Here is a 19123-nt window from a genome sequence, read left to right as displayed (position 1 = left end):
AGAGATTGAGGGCAAAGGATGGCGAAGGTGTATCGATGAGGACAATGTCAGTCTTGCTGGCATTCAGACAGAGACCGTTGGTAGTACACCAAAAGCAAATGGCAATGAGGCTATCAGAAATAAGGGAGGGATAAGAGGTGTCCAAGGGCAGCCAGGAAATGAGTTGGTTGTCATCAGCATAGCACTGGAAGTCGTACAAGAAACTGATAATGCAGTAGTCAAGAGCTTCCAGGTGCTCTTTGTAAATTGAGGCTGAGAGTTCAGACACCTAGTGAACAACACAGGTGGCGAGGGAGATTGAAGATAGGAAAGAGCCAAATTGTAGCTGGGCGGGTCACACATGCCAAACATACATGTCATTGAGTTACACGCATCAATACTCACTAGATGATGCATCATAATTCATCCTCTCTCCCACTCTACGGATTTGTTCATCCGAGTTGAACTCTGAAGTGATCTCTTTATGCTGTGTGAGTTCATCCTCCTCTGGTGGAGGCCCACCACCAGTCACCAGAGACATGGAGTAATTGGAGGAATGCTTTTGCTCAGCACTGCGTCTGAGGTCATTCCAGCGCTTGTAGCAGTCCTGAGCTGTGCGCACCTGGAATCCCATGGCGGTCACACCATCTGCAACATGCTGCCAGTGGACCCAATGCTGGTGATGCGTTGTATGGCACTGTGGGCCCACAAGCATATTGTGTTGGTGTTCCGACACGTAGTCCACAAGGAAGTCCAGTTCCTGCTTGCAGAAAGGCTTCTTCCTTGACGTGCCAGAGGCCGGAGCCGTGCCTGGGGTCCCAGCCTCTTGTGCAGGAGCACGTTTCCTCCTTTTGGGCGGTGGTACTGACCCTGAGTGGGCAATGTGGCGCTGGTGGACTGGACCAAGACAGTGGGTGTTGGTATGAGGACAGAAGGTCTGGCTTGGGTCTGACTCACTGCCAGGGAGGTGTTGGCTGTATTTGCACATGCAGTTACCACCACCCGGCTGTTTGGGGCAGCATATGTTATGACTGCCTCCAATAAGTGTGCCACAGTCACAGCTACAGTGGACACACATGACCCCAACCTCCGGACAAGATGAAAATCGTCCTGGGAGTCCTCGTCACACAACATAACATGCGCTGCCTGACCCAGAGCCCGGGTGGAGGTGCCCAAAGCTGCACCTGCAGCTACCACCATCGGTGGGCCCGTGACAGCAGATGTAAATTGCTGTTGGGTGATATGGGCACCAGGTTGTGATACAACAGCTGCATCACCAGGAGCCACAGGGGGTGGTGGCATGTCTGCACAGCACGTGGCTGGGCATCCCGTCCAAGAGGGGCACCCCTGCTTCTCCCCCCCTGTAGCCACCCTGGCCACCCTGGACTCCCCGTCTTCCGTAGTCTCTGCGCCCATGTGCCCGACCATGTCCAGCCCTGGGAGGACACCCAACTTTGCAGCCCTTAGCCTTTGGTGGCCTCCCAACCATGGCACCGATGGAAAATAGGCTATGGGAGGTCCACTCAACAATTGTCCTGGGCAATTGGCTAGAAGGGGGCAGGGTACTTGATGGACTAGATACCACAGTGCCCCTGCAAGGCTGTCTGTGACGGGTCATGCAATGCTCAGGCACCCCCAAAAAGAAAAAGAAAAAATAAAAATGTAGAAATTTACAAAATATAAGAACAAGAAAGTGAAGAAAAAAAAATGTGCACGCGACCCCGGTAGCCCACGTGCGTGGATTTCACCTCCAGCAGTATGGCTCCCAGGAACACAAAAAACACGTACGCGTGGAACGGGTGAGATAGTGTGACCTTGAAAACGGTACGCGATGCACACGGGGAACCACAGTGGGAAAAATAGCGTATGCAACTCACCGCTTGCCTTGCGTGAAAAAAACCCCAAAACACACGTGCTTGTGCGAGTAGGCAACACCCCGCCAAAAGAAGAGGTAAGGACTTCAGATGCTGTGAAGTGATCACGTGTGATTCCAGCAGAGTAAACGCACGCGTCGGTCTCCACAAACAGCGCATAGAGTGCTCTGCTGGGCCACCCTCACATTTAACCCATGCTGAAGGCAACTCCTGCGTGTGCAACGTGACTTATGCGCTAAGGCCCTTTCCTCCAATTACACGCATTCAGACGCGCATGTGATTTTTTTGGCACGTGCGGATGCATCCGTGCTGAGGAAAACTCCCATGCGTGTTACGTCACAGAAGCGCTTACGCGCTACGGGCCTTTCCTCGAATTACACTCTGACATGCATTTTTTTCACGTGCCAAATCACTCCGTATCAAGCTGGCCATGCGACAACCCACGGAAGACCACACTCCTGTCCAGAAGGCCATTTTCCTGCCCCCCAGACCCCCAAGCAGACTCCCATCTGCTGCTGCCTGCCTGCCTGCCTGCCTGTCTGCCTGCCTGCTGGCCACGTGCCCTGTCATTTCGTGCCTGCACATCATCCATCTGCAGGGGTCCAGTTGCAGTGACCACCCCTGCTGGAACAGAAGCCTCCCGACTGAAGTTCCATCGCTCCACAGCCCAGCACCAGGACCCAGTTGCCCACCCACACCTTCCTCGGGGGTTGCCATGTCGGGGGAAACACCATCAGACACAAATGGCAACCCCCAGCCAGATACGCAGAGGGCTGCCAGCTTCACACAGGAGAGGTTGGCATCCTGGTGGAGCAAGTCCTGGTGCATTATGATGCCCTCTACAGAAGAAGACACGCCGACAAGGGTGGACGGGAGAGGATCTGGCTGGACATCATGATTGCCATCAACGTTCCCATGGCGATCTTAGAAGGCGTCTGGGTTCACGCGCATTACACTTTCGCTTTCAACGGGATCGGTTCTGCGTGCGAGCTCCGCGCACAAAGGTAAGATACTCTTTAGTGCGGATATATTGGTTATATGTAAATGAACAGATAGAAGCACTCATACTCTCCTACTGTTAATCAACAGGAATGTTGGAGACAACTATTGAGAATACCGATATGAGAGGACAACCAATTTAAAGCAGGTACAGACTGCCGCACGTTGGGAATAGTTAAACACTGGAAATACATAGTCGTTTAACAATATTGACATACTTTCCATTTATTTTCTCCCTTGTTCACTCACACGGATCCACCTGGGGGTATGTGCTTTATCTGTTTTTGCATTATCCTTGAATCATTGATATATGTTTTGTGTTGAAATACTGTATTGTTATACGAATGATTAGTTGATGGTATATTCACTAAAGCATGGCCCTGACGATGGTCATAGACCGAAATGCATTGGCATATGTGCTTACTGATGAAACAACCTATGTTTTTCGAAGTTGCCTCACTATATGAGAATTGAATTGTCGATACTAAACCTAGAAATGTGAATAAAACATTTCTTGTAGAAAAATTCAATACAACCATTTCATATCTTTGAATCAATATTTAATACTTGATTGAATTTTTGAATTAAATTGCGCAACCCTGCTAAGGGTCAACTGAGAGCTCTAGCCTTTAGTAAGGTAATGCTACCTTACTTTCCTTCTAAACTGTTCATTGAGATCCGGATGCCATAGGATCTTTTTTCAGACTGGAAGCTCCAGGTCAAAACATCTATAAAGATTACAGAATAAGCAATACTATTATCATTGTAGCAGAAATCCTTGTGGTGCCCGCCGAAACTCTGTACTTCTTGAACATGTTGTTTGGTGTGCCATGTGTTGGGGCCTGCTGGCAGGTGCCCGTCAATGGGGGTGGGTGGGGGCTTGTGGGGGGACATGAGTCAGGGCCTGCTGGCAGGTGCCCGTCAATGGGGGTGGGTGGTGGGTGTGAGGGGTCATGAGTTGGGGCCTGCAATTTCACTAGCGTGAGCGGGGTACGCGTATTCTGAGGGGTGCGCATGGACTTTCACACACGATTCGGATGGCCTATGTGTATTCCGGTGTTGCGTGTGGAGTTTTACATGCGATTTTGCTGGCGCAAGCAGGGTACGTGTATTCCAGGGGAGCACATGGAGTTTTACACGCAATTTCACTGGCGCGAGCGGGGTACATGTGTTCCAGGGGTGCGTGTGGAGTTTTACATGTGATTTCAATGGCGCGAGTGGGGTATGTGTATTCCAGGGGTGCGTGTGGAGTTTTACAAGCGATTTTGCTTGTGCGAGCGGGGTACGTGTAAGGGGTGCTCATGGAGTTTTACACACGATTTCGCTGGCGCAGCGGGGTATGTGTGCTCCAGGTGTGCACGTGGAGTTTTACACATCATTTGGCTGGCACGAGCAGGTACGTGTATTCCAGGGGTGCGCCCGGAGTTTCCTATGTGATTTTGCTTGCGTGAGAGGGGTATGTGTATTCCGGGGCTGTGCGTGGAGTTTTACATGTGATTTCGCTTGCACAAGCGGAGTACATGTATTCTGAGGGGTGCACATGGAGTTTTACATGCATTTTCGCTAGCGCAAGCAGTGTATGCGCATTCCAAGCGGCGCGCGTGGACTTTCACACACAGTTTCGCTGGCCTATGTGTATTCCAGGGGTGAACGTGGAGTTTGACATGCGATTTCACTCGCGTGAGCGGGGTACACGTATTCCGAGGGGTGCACGTGGACTTTCATACACGATTTCGCTATGTGCATGTGGATTTTTACATGCGATTTCACTGGCGAGAGCGGGGTACGTGTATTACAGGGGTGGGCGTGTGGAGTTTTACATGCGATTTCACTGGCGCGAGCACGGTACGTGTATTCCAGTGGTGCATGTGGAGTTTTACAAGCAATTTCGCTGGCGCGAGTGTGGTATGTGCATTCCAGAGGTGCGTGTGGAGTTTTACACATGATTTCACTGGCGCGAGTGGGGTAGGTCTGTTCCAGGGGTGCGCATGGAGTTTTACACGTGATTTTGCTGGCGCGAGCGGGTTACGTGTATTCCAGGGGTGCGTGTGGAGTTTTACACACGATTTCTCTGGCGCAAGTGGGGTACACGTATTCCGAGGGGTGCGCGCAGAGTTTTCCACGTGTTTTCGTGGTTGGGGGGCTGTATGCTGGTCCACAGGCCTTTGAGTCATGTAGGGGATTTGTGAAATGTTTTTGGCGCATGGGGAGGGGTTGGGGGGCGTATCTGGCGCTGCTGCAGCGTCTCTGCACCGCTCTGCGCCACGGCTGGTTATGGATGTATGTATCCATGAATACGCTGTGCGCTAAAATGGGTTTTGGCGCATGCGGCTGGCGCAGACTGTCGCACGCGCACTCTGAATTACCCCCTTTAACTGATTCTTCTTATTTCATTTCACAGTGTCTTTGGCTTTCACAATCGAGGGTTCCCTGGTAGAGGTGCAGTTTTCAGACCACACAGTCCACCCAACACAGGTCCTGCAACCAGAAACCCTAAGCTCTTAAGCCCACAAAGATTCTTCTGTATTCTCCCCTGTGAACCGATTCACATACTTAAGTTCTCCTTGTTGGCTTCTTGGCTTTATATGCAGGTTCATGCTTTCTTGGCTGTTCCTAGTTACCCTCTTGGCTTTGCCACAAGGTGTCACACATCCTCTGCCAGTCTTGCACCTTGTCGCACTGTCTTAATCCATAGAAGTCACTTTGTGGTAGTTTCATTCATTCCCCACCTTTCTGTCATGCTCACAGTTGCACTTTTATTTCATAGGTTCACTTCAAATGTGCACTTTTCTCTTTAACTTTCAACACTCTGCAGCCTTGCCACCAGTGGTTTCATTCAGTTTTGTATGCAGGATTGTGATCAGTCTATCAGGCCTTTTAAAGAGCATTTTCTGTCATTGCCTTCATCAAATAACGCTTTAATTGGCAAGAGATACAAAGAATTAGTTTCCTAGTTCTGGAAAATCTCCCACGCAACTTGCCATTCAGTTGCTATCTGTGAAAATAACTGCTTGGCAAGGGTCTGCTACTTAGTTTCCGCTGGCATGTTGTTTCAGGCAATGGGAATCATTTTAACCATACAGCAGCTCTCATTTTTAGCATTTGCCTGGAAAACGGTCCGGGAATTCGGGGCTCAGAGAATCTCACCGGTCACTTTGAAGTGTCAGGGTTACATGACAAACCTTGATGTGCACTACTGTTGCTTCTGGCTTCCTACCGCAGCTTCGGACTGTCCCTTATACCCTACAAACATTGTGTCAGAACCAACGAGAAACTTTTGTCACGATTTTCCACTTCACTGCTTTCCGCTGCATGACCTCTGCCACACGGAGTACGAGCTTCTTCGCCACTCATGGAGGTAGAATTCAAACATTCAAGAATCCTCATTCCTGGTGTGCTCTGCTCCCGATGGCTCACTTGGTCTGCCGCATCTCTCACTGCTATAACTCCTCCTCGGCTTCAGATTGCTCACACCTGCAGCTACACCACATGACAGGTTCTCCTGTTCTTCTTTCCAGCCCGTTCTCTTTCTCAGCCTTCCCTCGGCTCTCACACAGGACTTCCTTCCTGGTCAGCAGCCCCACCTCTTATACTCCTTAGGAGTATTAAGGGTCCACAGGTGTGAGCTAGCAAGTCCAATTGCCTGTCCTTTAGGCAGCCTATTTGTGGGACATGCCTGACTTCCCCAATGATACTCCTGAGAAGTCTTCCTCCTCATCTCAGTACCAGAGTGGTGAAAATACCTATTGGTGTTCACTACTCCTAGACACCTCTTCCTCGTCCCATTACTGTAATAGATCAAATGAGGGAAAATGTGGGCAGATGTCTTACAGTGGCCCATAAAGGCTAGGTTGGTTTTCATAGGGAAAAGGGGGATATAATGTCTCACCTGTGGGTATCCCACTCCCAATCCCCTCCAACCAGGTGATCCTCTCTCGCCTCTCCACCCCCAGGGTCAGGATTCAAAAGAGATGTCCTTTCTGTAACACATGCCATCTTCCCTTTGTGTTATGCACTTGCATGATTAGTTGAGAATAAAGCATTGTCTGCTGACATGTTATGTTGATACGTATCTCCCCAATACTTTTGAACAGTCTATTGCTGTAAATTATATTGATGCAGTGCATCAGGCATAGTTTTCTAGCAATACAGAGAATATATTTACCATGGAGATGTTTAGCATATCCTGATGTCAGTTCAAAGGTATTCAAACTGCAATCTATACTCATGGCCCAATATTAGTCCTGCAATTGTGTCATTTGTGTAACTTTCTGTACCATGTCTCTGGCGCTGTCTCTTAGAGGTGCAGGTGACTGCCTGCATCCCACCAGTTGAACTGAAGAAATGTTGTACAAGTGAAGCAGAAAAAGGCACTATTCTGGTAACTTTCATTTTGAATTATGGCAGTCTTCATGTGCTTTTGATTCTCCCAACACACTGCAAGGAATTGGAACTGAGAAGTTTGTTTTGGTTGGTAGATGCAGAGATGCAGCCCTCCTCTTGTGCAGGTGGTCCTTTGGCCAACCAGCCTGCCTCCTATGAATTTTTGCCTGATATTCTAGAGTGGGCCTCTTTGGGTGGAGGAGTTCTGTTTTGCAAAGCCAAATATTTTGACATTGTCAATACCTATTTGTTTAGATTTAATTTCTCTGTGCACGCTTGTACTATATAGGCAAAATGGATGCTATGCTCTGTAATCTAACTATAATCCATTATGCCCCTCATTTTATATTTTTTATTTTATTTTTTTCATTTCATTAGATATTTGTACGGCGCCTATACCTATACACAAGGGTTTTCAGGTGCCACAAGACAAGAAGAGGGCGGGGGCATGGGAAATCAATAAAAACAACAAGAGCAAAAAAAAAAACAGTTCACCGGACATCCCTTTTTCTCTCCATCTTAACCCAATAGATGGGAATTCATGTTTTACAGCAACATTAAACTACTCTCCTTAACTACCAGTAAAGCAGTGGCTATCCACAAAAACTAGCTAAGTATCTGCATGTAGCCTCACCAGGTGTAGAGCAAAATCATCATATCTATTGAATGGCAGACCTGTCCGCAGGTGACCTTTACTTGCCCGCTTGTAGTTCTAACCTGCTTTTCCTGTCAACTCCTACAAACAGTTATACTTTTTTTTATCACACCTGCCATATTTACCCTTCACACATCCACCTGTGACTCCTACTTCTGGTCCAAAAGGGGGGACTCGCAAATTACAACAAATCTAATTAAATATTCCTCACTCTAATTTGCAGGTCCACCCATTGCCTTACCCACCAAATATAGGGCAGTGCTATCTACAGCTCCCCTCACAACCCATTCACTTCCTCATCACCTCCAGTCACGTATGTTCATTCTCTATTGTCAGTTCCCTGGATTGAAACCCATGAAAGTCTTCATTCCTTTGTACATGCTAGGCGCTATTGACAGGGCTGTACACAGTACCTATGATAATTATCTTCTGAAGCTATGCAGTGATAAGGAAGGTTGCTTTTAATGTGATATTGGATTGAATTATTTATGATTATGTTGACCAATCTTATCTACTCCGGAACTCTGGTTGTGTTGCTTTTAATCAGTTTTATCTGTGAGCTTACAGACCAGGGAGCAGTGGTGCTGGAACAATGTTTTGAGGTAGGGTGTTGGTTGTCTGGGCCTGTGACAATCTGGCCCGTGTCGACTTACTAAAAGCACAGGGGTTGCAACTAAATTAACTTGCGCCTTTGGTGGAAGCATGCACGGGAGTGGTTTCAGATTTCTGAAACATGGGGCCTCATTAGGACCCTGGCGGAATGGGTTTAACGGTGCCGGTAATGGTGCCGGTGCCGTTAAACCCATTCTGACCTATTACGAGGTTCCCTTGCGGGACCCGCTCTGGACGTCTGGTCAGACCAGATGTCCTTTGTGGGTCCCACGAGGGGACCAGGGAGCAAACAACGGGCCCGTTATTAACGGGCCTGTTCTTAGCTCCCTCCCCATTCACATTGAGCCCTATGGGGGCTCGAATGGGAATGGGGATGGGTAAATTGAATGAGGAATTACCGGGTCCTCCAAGGTTGGAATGGCCCGGTAATTCCTCATTCAAGGAACCCGGACCCGAGTTTGGAAGCAGCCATGCCGCAAATAGCGGCATGGCTACCTCCTAACTCGTAATGAGGCCCAAGGAGTCTAAAGGTTCATATCAAAAGAAGTCTTCTCAAACATGGAACAAATGTGATGGGAGGGTACGCCTACATTTGGAGAGCTTGTTCTGTACTGAAATAGCTTCTTAGTGCTCAAAGAACATAAGAAACAGATTCACAACCCACTCAAAGCTTTACTGGTAGAACTTAGGTTCTAATCACTTTGAGTGAGTAACCTATAATGGTATTTGTTTAACAGCAGGTATGAATTTGCTAAATCATTGCTATTTCCCACAATACCTGCGTTATTTGGCCCTTTGCAGCTTAAAAAGTTCATATTCCTGTTAGAAAGTGTTTGCATTGTTTGCAGTCTGTGAAATAGACTTATTCCTCCTCAACTCAACCATTGAGCTACAGTAGAAGGAATTCTCTTCATACATCTCTTCATACATCTTTTAACTTAGGCCTGAATGACCCATCAGACACCCAAGCATGCCTTCTAGCCAACACAATAGAATCCCAAGGCTTCACTCATCGTATCTCCCACCCAACGAACAACAAAGGAAGAATACTGGACTGGTTAGCAGACATCAACTGTGTCACAAATATACTAGCCAACCACCCCTGCCCATGGTCTGACCACAATGTCATTCTATTCTCCATTGCCACATTAAACAAGCCTGATAGACCGACCCAACTTACGCTGGCTACACCATCAAGAAGCCAGAGGAACATCATGCCAGACAATATGCTCCCATTGCTACTACCAATAACTAGCCTTCCGCTCACTAACTCAGACCTGTTGGATATTTTGTCTTATTGGGGTAAATTTGGGGTTTGGCAGTATTTTCTTACCGTCAAAATATGAGCGGTAGTTTGGTGGAAAGTTATCCTTGCATTTAGATTAGGTTTAGCCTCATATTACTTTAGTGACCATACCTTTTTATCTTATATTGGGGAATCTAGTGATATATTGTTTTGCGGTATTTAGTGGTGAGCATGGTTTTCTTCCTTATATCATAACCCCATCATAAAACAAAACCTTCCTTTCTATTAGAGTACCTCCGAGTGGTCTATAGAGAGCCTTGGACCTATGCACATGATAGAAACCCAACAATTTTATTCAGAGTGCCACCTATAGGTTGTGGCCGGTATCACTGGCTTATTTACCTCCAGTGATCTATGTCATAAAGTATTAATGCCTCATGGACATCCAGTAATCTATGTATCATCTCAGATCATCTCCCATCATCATGCAATGAACACACACACACACACTAAAATGCTTTATCACTGAATATTATTAGCTTCTTTTGGATTGTTGTTTCATCTGCAGTGGTAAATTGACAAATGCACTACTGAACAAAATGAATCCCCCCTGTATATTTATACATAACTTCACAGCTGCAAACATTGACACTAAACCATTTGTTTTCATGAATACTTATTATTTGGAACCTTATTCACATATTAACAAATCTTACCATGGATACATTGCATCATCATATGAAATGCAAAAAGAGAGAGAAAACAGAACAAACAAGCCTTTTAAAACAGGGGTTAATTTTCCCACATTCTGAACATGACAAAATAAAAATGCAGGGATTTTCTATCCTGTCTACACTGTACGACAGCTCAGTCATCCATGCAACATTACACAGTGACCTCTCTTGTACATATCTTCTTACCAAAAGTTTTTCTTTGAAGTCCCCGACGCGACCTTGTTTCACTCACCTCTCAAAGACAGGCCCAGTCAGCACGAATGGCTCCTGCAATCTTGTGTGTCTGGGAAGCATGACGAGAAACTCTCGAACCAGCGCTCTGTGACACCTTCGACTTCTGTCTTCACATATAGATGGTTCTTTCCCCTCCCCCAAATTTGGGTAGGACTTTTATTTTGGTGCTTTGGAGGGGTGTCGGTTGCTGGTCACCTGAACAGAAAAAAAGTTTTTCACTACAGCTAACAGAATCCTTTGAGTCTAATAAGACATACCTGCTTAACAGCCTCCCTGATGATTATTTGAGATAAGAAAGCGCTAGGAGGAGAACAACTACAGACCACAGAACTGCAACCGAGGGATCTAACCCTGTTAATACTGAGTACCTGATTTGCAGCAGAAGGGATCTAACCCTGTGAATATTTGTCCGTTTTGGGATGTGACCCAGCTACTTACTTTTTGCAACGGGTTTAATTAACCAGGACCGGGAGTGCACGCCTCACCCACCTTCTTTTTTGTACTTCTGTCTTCACAGCCCAGTCTCCATGAACTAACTCTCCTCCGCAGTTTTTGCCATTAGCAAAACTCTGATCATTTCCATTTTGACGTGGCATATCTTCAGACACTTTCCTCCAATCAGGTTAAAAGCATGGTTTCAGAACCACCCTTAATTTTTATAACAATGAGATCCTTGCTCTCTGAGCAACTGTTTCAATTTTATGTCCTGCTGCCTCTTCCCCTCTGCTTTCTGCAAACTAACACAGAAACAGAGAAAAAAAATGCCAGTGTGCATTTGATAACAAATTATATATGTACTTTCACCTCATTTTGCACATGGGACTACATTATAATGTTAGGGAAGTTAGAATTAATGTTTAGTAAATGTTAATTAAGTTAGTCAGTTATATATATTCTAATGCAGTTTTCATGCATGAGGTATCCAAAACAAAAATGGTGCACTTCATTGTTTGGCCTGGCAGCACTAAGCTTCTATGTATGTATTTCATCGTCTGCAGCTTCAAGCTGGGCCTGGCTGTGTTATAAATTCTTTAACTTGCATGCCACCAACAACATATTCACATGTTATACTGGCAACACAAAAAACATATGTGTGTGCCATATTACTGCTGGCAACAACAACAAAAAATTACACTTCCTTTGCAACAAAACACCATAAAAGTCCATCATATTTAGTAAAATGCTTTATATACTCTTACATAGTCCCTCCTTTTCCGACAATTATGGCTACCCAAATCCACAATTGGAGGAAATTGTTATCCTTTTTTTTTTCATCATAGCAACTCAATAAACTGAACATTGAAATGTTTCATAATGCATCACTGCTCAATCACAATAAAAGTAAAATTCATCTCAACTGAGTTCATAAGTCCTTATAAAATATTGTACATGTTTCTTTCCAACTGAAGTGTCCATGTGTATTCAAATGTCTTTATTCAATTGCAAAATCAATATTTTAAGTTACAATAACAAAGCAATAAAATAAAATAAATAAATAAAATAAAGAACTAACATAACTAATTAAAATAATTAAATAGAACAATAAAGTTGTTGGACTCCTTCCTCACACTAACTCGACCGCCTTGGTTACCATCTATAACCAAACGTTCCTAGCTGCCATCAACAAAGTTGCTCCCGTGTGCATTCGTAAAGTGAAACCTATACCACACACTAACTCCTTGTTCACTGCTAGCCTGAAAACCTTGAGCTCAGGGAAGCGAACGACAGAATGCGCATGGAAAAAAACACCTTCAGACGCAAATAAGACCCACTTCAATATGTAGCCTCGGAATACAAGGAAGCTACTATCAAAGCTAAAGGTAACTCTTCCAACCAGAGAATTGAGGATGCTCAATCAAGACCAGGGAGCTCTTCTCCATTCTTAGGGAGATTGAGTCACCCGCTCCAGTATTGGACCACTGCACCAAGGATCAACCCTGGTGCACTAACCTCCAAAAGGCCATCTCAGACAAAATCAGCCTTCTCGATAACAGAATCAATGCCAAAAAAGCTAAACTTACCAGAGTCACCCTACCTCCTAATTCTAACTCTACCATTCCGTTTCCATCTACCATCCACAACTTTGAATTCACCCCTGTGTCCATTGCCAAAACTATAAAAATCATTAAAGGATTGAAGCCTTCAAGATGCCAAGGCGACATTTGTCCTGCCACCCTCATCAAAGACTGTGTCAGTGAGCTTGAACACTTCATCACAACCTTGATCAATAACTCCTTCTCTTCCAGTAAAGTGCCAAATAACCTGAAGGAATCTTGGGTACTTCCTCTGCTCAAAAAACATTCTCTTGATCCTAATGTCCCCACCAACTACTGGCCTATCACCACGGTCCCCTTTCTCCTGAAAATACTGGAGAGAGTAGCTTACTTACAGATACAAACATTCCTTGAATCCAGCAATCTCTTAGGCCTCCGGCAGTAAGGCTTCTGCCCTGGCCACAGAATGGAAACAGCACTTTTAGACTTCAAAAATCAAATGGACCAAATAAAAGACAAAGGGGCCTTAGCAATTTTCCTCCTAGTTGACCTGTCGGCAGGGTTCGACCTAGTTAATCATAATATACTATGTGAGCAACTCGCCTGAGCTCTCACTTATCCTCCAAGGCCATACAGTGGATTGAATCTTTCCTATCCACCGCACAATCAGAATTTTACTCCTCTTCGGCAGCATCCGTTCCTGCCCCGGTCTCTAACGGCGTACCCCAAGGCTCTTGTGTCTCGCCCCTCTGTATAACGTGTTCACCAAGCCACTCTTTGACCTCCTAGACAAACTGAGTGTCACGTATACTAACTACACGGATGACACCCAATTACTCTTACCAATCACTGCAACCTACAACACTGACTCCGACCTACAGAATAATATCTACCTTACTATACAAGCCTGGATGGCGCAACACAAGCTCTTTCTCATTGATGATAAAACTGAACTACTCATCATCTGTGCTAATCTAAACTGAATAAACAACCTCAACTATGCAAATCCTTCAATATTGATGGCAACCGCATTACTGTAGCAAAGGAGGTAAAACACTAGGTGTTTACATTGACTCTTCACTCAGCAGCCTACACCTCCAAATGAATCAAAGCCAGCCAACCCTTTCTATGCACAGACAACTGTACCACCTTAGCCAGAGCACTTATCCTATCAAGGATCAATTAATCAATTATTGCAACTCCCTCTTTGCAGGCACCAATGCCCGAAACATTAACGAATTACAAATAGTGCAAAACAATGCTATGAGAGCCGCTCTGAACATCCCCAAACATGGACACATCTCTATAGCCAGACGCAATATCCATTGGCTCCCGTCCGAGATCCGATCAAATTCAAAATCCCCTTACTGACTCATAAATGTCTATACAATAGCGTCCCAGCATACCTTGCAAGTCAAGTCTCGAAAACCCAGTCCACCAGACCCACTCGCTCAACCTACGAGGGCCAAGTTGCCATTCCCTAGGTTCAGATGATAAAAAGCGGTCGTTTCAAGCTTCCCGGTGATTGAGGCCAAACACTGGAATTACATGTCTGTCGCCTTGAGGATGAATCCCTCACTATGGTCCTTCCATGAAGGCCTCAAAACCTGCCAGTTCTCCCAGGAATGCAACTAACTTAAGGACGATTGTAGCACAGACAGCCATCAGCTGCTACTTACACATTCTTGTCTGAATTTTCAGCAAACTACAACTTATGCAACTGCTTCATCTTTTGTCTGTAACGTATCTCTGCTGTAAATAACCAGTAACCAACGCAAGACAACAATGTAATCCATATCCTGCTACCTTTGTGCCATAATTATGCAATTGTACAATTATGCATTGACTGTAAATATCTTTGCTACAAGTAACATCTGTAACCGACTTCTTAAGAAAAAGCTCCTGGATGCCTCTGGGTTATGGGCGCTATATAAATGACAACAATAAATAAATAAAATACATATTATGCCACAATCAATACTATCCACCAGTAAAATTGGTGAGTTTTCAATCTCAGAAAAATAAACGACTGTAGAGAATATTGAACTATTGTAATCAGAAATCAAATAAAGGGAATTCAAAAGAAACATTGCTCCACAGTAGTATAAACACAATAGAAAAATGACCTTCAGAATACTGTGCCATGGAACAGGACTTCGGATATTGTGCAGTACAATAAAGCAATAACCATAGATTTCTTTTATTTATTTTATTGTGATACGGATCAAAAATATTTGAGTAAAGATACGTTGATTGTAGAACTTGCACATGAATCATAGTAGTTTATACGCATGCTTACCTGTAAGAATTTAGAAAACCTCACACAGAGCTCTGCTAGTGAGGAAACCTATATTTATTAGCTCAGGTGCCTGTTGTAATGTTTCCACGATTCAGTATTCTACGTTTGAGAACAGATTAAACGTTCTGTTTCTGAAAATATCCAGGCTTAGTCCGACTTCTGATCGTGATAAATAAATATATCAAAGTATGTATGTATGTATGTATGTATATATTTTTATAAAGCGCCGGTAGCCCGAGGGCATCAGGGCGCTTGAACATTACAACATAGAAGAGAAGAAAGCAGGCATAAAGAGACGCGAAACAGTTGGCATGGAAGACCTGACGGCCACTAGCGTTGGAGATCTTATCTGAAGAGGAGTGTCTTCATCCGTTTCCTAAATACAAGGTGGTTTGCTTCTGACCTCAGTGAATCGGGAAGGCTGTTCCACAATTTAGGTGCCAGTACCAGAAAAGATCTAAGAAGTGTGTAGGAATGGCGAAATAGTGCTTTACATGTCTGATGAAAAGTTAATGCTACAGAGCACTTGGATAAGAGCTCAACTTTTCCATATGAGCATAACATTTATGTGGAGTGAAATCTGTAATTCTGCTTAATTAGAAGTGGCCTGTTATAAGGAATTTCACTTCTTGCTCTGTATTTTTAGTGTACAAACATATGATATCAAAAGGAACGTTATGTTGTAATGTTTTTTCCATCATAGAAAGCAAACCACATATCTCTCCTTCTGTGCTCAGATACATGATAACAACAACACATTTGTGAACATTTTTGAAAGTCTGATGAAGATTGAAAGGTGTCAGCTAAATGTCAGGTATTTGAGGAGAAGAGTTTCTTAAATATACTTTACATGCACCATACCAGTGTGCACAATGCCGTCTTGGAAGCACCAGATGGTAATTTAGACTCATTGCGTTCTCACGTGGAGACCAAAGATTGAAAGTAATCATTGATATTGTACTGCAAACCTTACTCAGAAGCCCAGCTACTTTCTGATTTTAACTATAGCTGCCATTCTGGAATTGTGGGTACTGTCCATCATAACAGTAGCAAACCTGTTGATAGATGCTAGTAACCCTGTTGAGCACTAAGAAGGATCAGTTCCATCCTATTAAACAAGCACCTTGCCTATAGTACAATACTGTCTTTTTGAATATAAAGCATTCCCAATGAGAGGTCACTGACAGTATAGCAGCCACGTAGACAAGTCACACACAGTCCCATCACAGTGAAATCCTACTAAAAGTATGAAAGCACTGATGAGAAGTTGTCTGCTTACATAGTATCAGCGCAGTTGTTGCTCAGTTAAGCCTATTGCAATTTCAGTACTCTGAGGAGCATGTCATATGGTACTGACAGCTACAAAACCAATAAAAACTAAAGCGCATGGCCAAATAAACTATAGACAGACACACTGCTTAAAAGAGTGACTACTGGCCATCTAAAAATATACCGGTATCTAAGAAGTGTTAGTACTGTCACAGCTGGAGAAATGCATTTGGTGTACGAAGTGGGAAGGCATCTAATCTCAGCTGGGATTTGAACCTTGGACCTGCAAAGGAGGAGACACACACAGTACCTGTTCAGCCAATATAGTGATAACACATGGTTTATCATGGGTATTGAAATTTCAGACCTGCAAGTTGAACATCGATCTATACAGCAGGTGGTTCAACTGGCTGAGTGATATTTCCAAAGAGGCCACAGTCTCTTTAAGGCTTTAATGGCTAAGGTAATGCCACTGGCAAGGAAGGCATAGTTGATGTGTGTGTGTGCCTTGGCCACAGCATTTGAATATAATATCCTGTATGGAAATAAAATGTATAAACTGGTCTGTGCCTCTAAGTTGTGGAACAAGGATTTAATTAAAGGTGCCTTATTCAGAGCAGTATGGCTGAAAATTCCCTACCACAGTGCCACCACCACACAGTGACTGCTAGTGCACATTATACTTGCTTAAGACGGTAAGAGGGGAGTTCACACATTATGGTCATTCATCGCGTATTCACTTTGTTATCATTGATAAAGTGCTGGCACTGTGTCATCAAATTAGATACAGTCTGAGAAGTACAGGTACGGTCCTATTAAAAGTACAGAATAAATGCTGTTAAATAATGGTGCTCCTACATTAAATACATGAACCTGGCATTTTTGGCAAACATAAGGTTGAGTCCCATCAAATTTCATCTTAATACCTTCCAGCTGCTTCTTCATATCTCACCCAGTCACAGACCGGGGAACAGAATGCAGACAGTCTTGCTCGATGTAGAGGTGAACTAATTGTTGCCAACTTGGGCAATAACTACCTGGTATCACTCCTTCTTTCAGTGACTTTGTGTAAGACACACTTAACACCCTGCTCTCCTGTATCTTGGAAGTCAAAGGTGACCCTTCGATGGCTGGCTCTTTTTCTGGTTTGGTTCCTTCCTCCAAAATATACTGTTAGCAGTCAGTCTTGGAGGATTCCAGTCTTCCTGGTCCAGGATAAAGTGTTGGGTTCCATAGGGTCAACTGATACTGCCCCCCACTAGCCTCTTTCATTTTAAGAAAGATGTACTATTTGGTCATAGGTCAATGAAAGACTTGGAAAGTGTTCCTTTGGGTTCCACAGTCTATCACAATAGAACATGCTGCCCAATGAGCTCAGATCAGCTATTTGTTTTTTAGGCAAAGTTTTCAACATCCAATTTTCTGAATTGTCCACCTATTGTTCACTGGCACTTGTCTTGTAAATTGGAAGATGCCTCATTCTAAATGTGGTCTTTTGAGATTGTGATCTCTTTTGAGAAGTATGTTGTAATCTAGTAGAAGGCGATGATGGTCCCCAGTCACAGACCAGCAGTGAACACTTTTGTATGAGAGTCCAGAGTGCTTTATTATACATATGAACAGGTACCAGCTATTTTAGTTATGTGTTACAGAGACCATCAAGTGGCCAACGTGATTTCTCATGCCCCTGACACTCTCAGAACATTCCCTGTGTTAAGCAACAACATTTTCTTGAGCTGTCAATAATATACATGCACCAACATTATTCCTGCACTCGTAGATGCCCAACAGCAGAAAAACTAACATCCAACCTAAGATGCACCCTCTCCCTTCCTTACTCACTGACACCACAATATCTGCTACCCTAACAGACCGACAGATTCAGCCACACACAGAGGGATCCAAGGTAATGACAGAACCCACTCTGACCTATGCAACAGTAAAACACATCAAACGCTTCTGGTACCAATGGGAGGGTCAATGGGGATAACAATCCTCGGAACCCATACATGCCGACCTAGAAATACTAAGGCACCAGCAACACAACCAGCAAAGACTGGTGTTGCACGTGTCCTCCTGCTGAAACGCAGGACAATCTGGCATTGTTAGCGCTCATAAGACATCACCTACAGTCACTACTAGTGCAAGAACCCCACTGGGCATTAACAAACTGCACCCCATGGACAATGTGAACAGCTATTCCAGTGCCATACACATCACATAACATGACATACCTGCCACCAGGAACCTAGAAGTCCTCTGTCTTTGCAAGTTGTCAGCTGTACCTGATTTACTCGGGGTACACCTAGCACGACAGGCAAACCCATGCATCAGTACCAACAAACACGTTGTCAGCTGTACCTGGGAACTATGGATACTTCCAGCTCTCCAGGCAAACAGACATGCATCCTTACGAACATACAAAGCCAAGTCACCCTCCACACATCACCCAAGCATATGCAAACCCAGCATGCATCCTGCCACTCTGCCACCATATCACCAAGCACTGGCCTTAAATACACTTGAATATGACATAAATTACACCCACCATGTCTCCAGGCGTGGAGTGCCACCCACATAAACTGGGATGCCAGTGGACATTAAGGCACACCCTAGCAGTATAATAAAGCCATAAATATCCAACAATACATGTTAAGATTCCATAGCTATAGAGATATCTGACCTAAAGGTGTACTTATGTCCTGACCTACTTAATCTATATCTTGGGGTGTGTACAAGCACCTACAGTTACAAACGCATTACTAAATCTAAGGGCACTTAGAAGGTCATAACAACAAATGTGAACTCCAGTCAATCCACAGGACAACAGCCTCAGACAGTTATC

This window comes from Ambystoma mexicanum, chromosome 12 (genome assembly GCF_040938575.1).
Source record: "Ambystoma mexicanum isolate Mex_15411 chromosome 12, UKY_AmexF1_1, whole genome shotgun sequence".
Taxonomy (NCBI): domain Eukaryota; kingdom Metazoa; phylum Chordata; class Amphibia; order Caudata; family Ambystomatidae; genus Ambystoma; species Ambystoma mexicanum.
Note: the sequence above shows the minus strand (reverse complement) of the source record.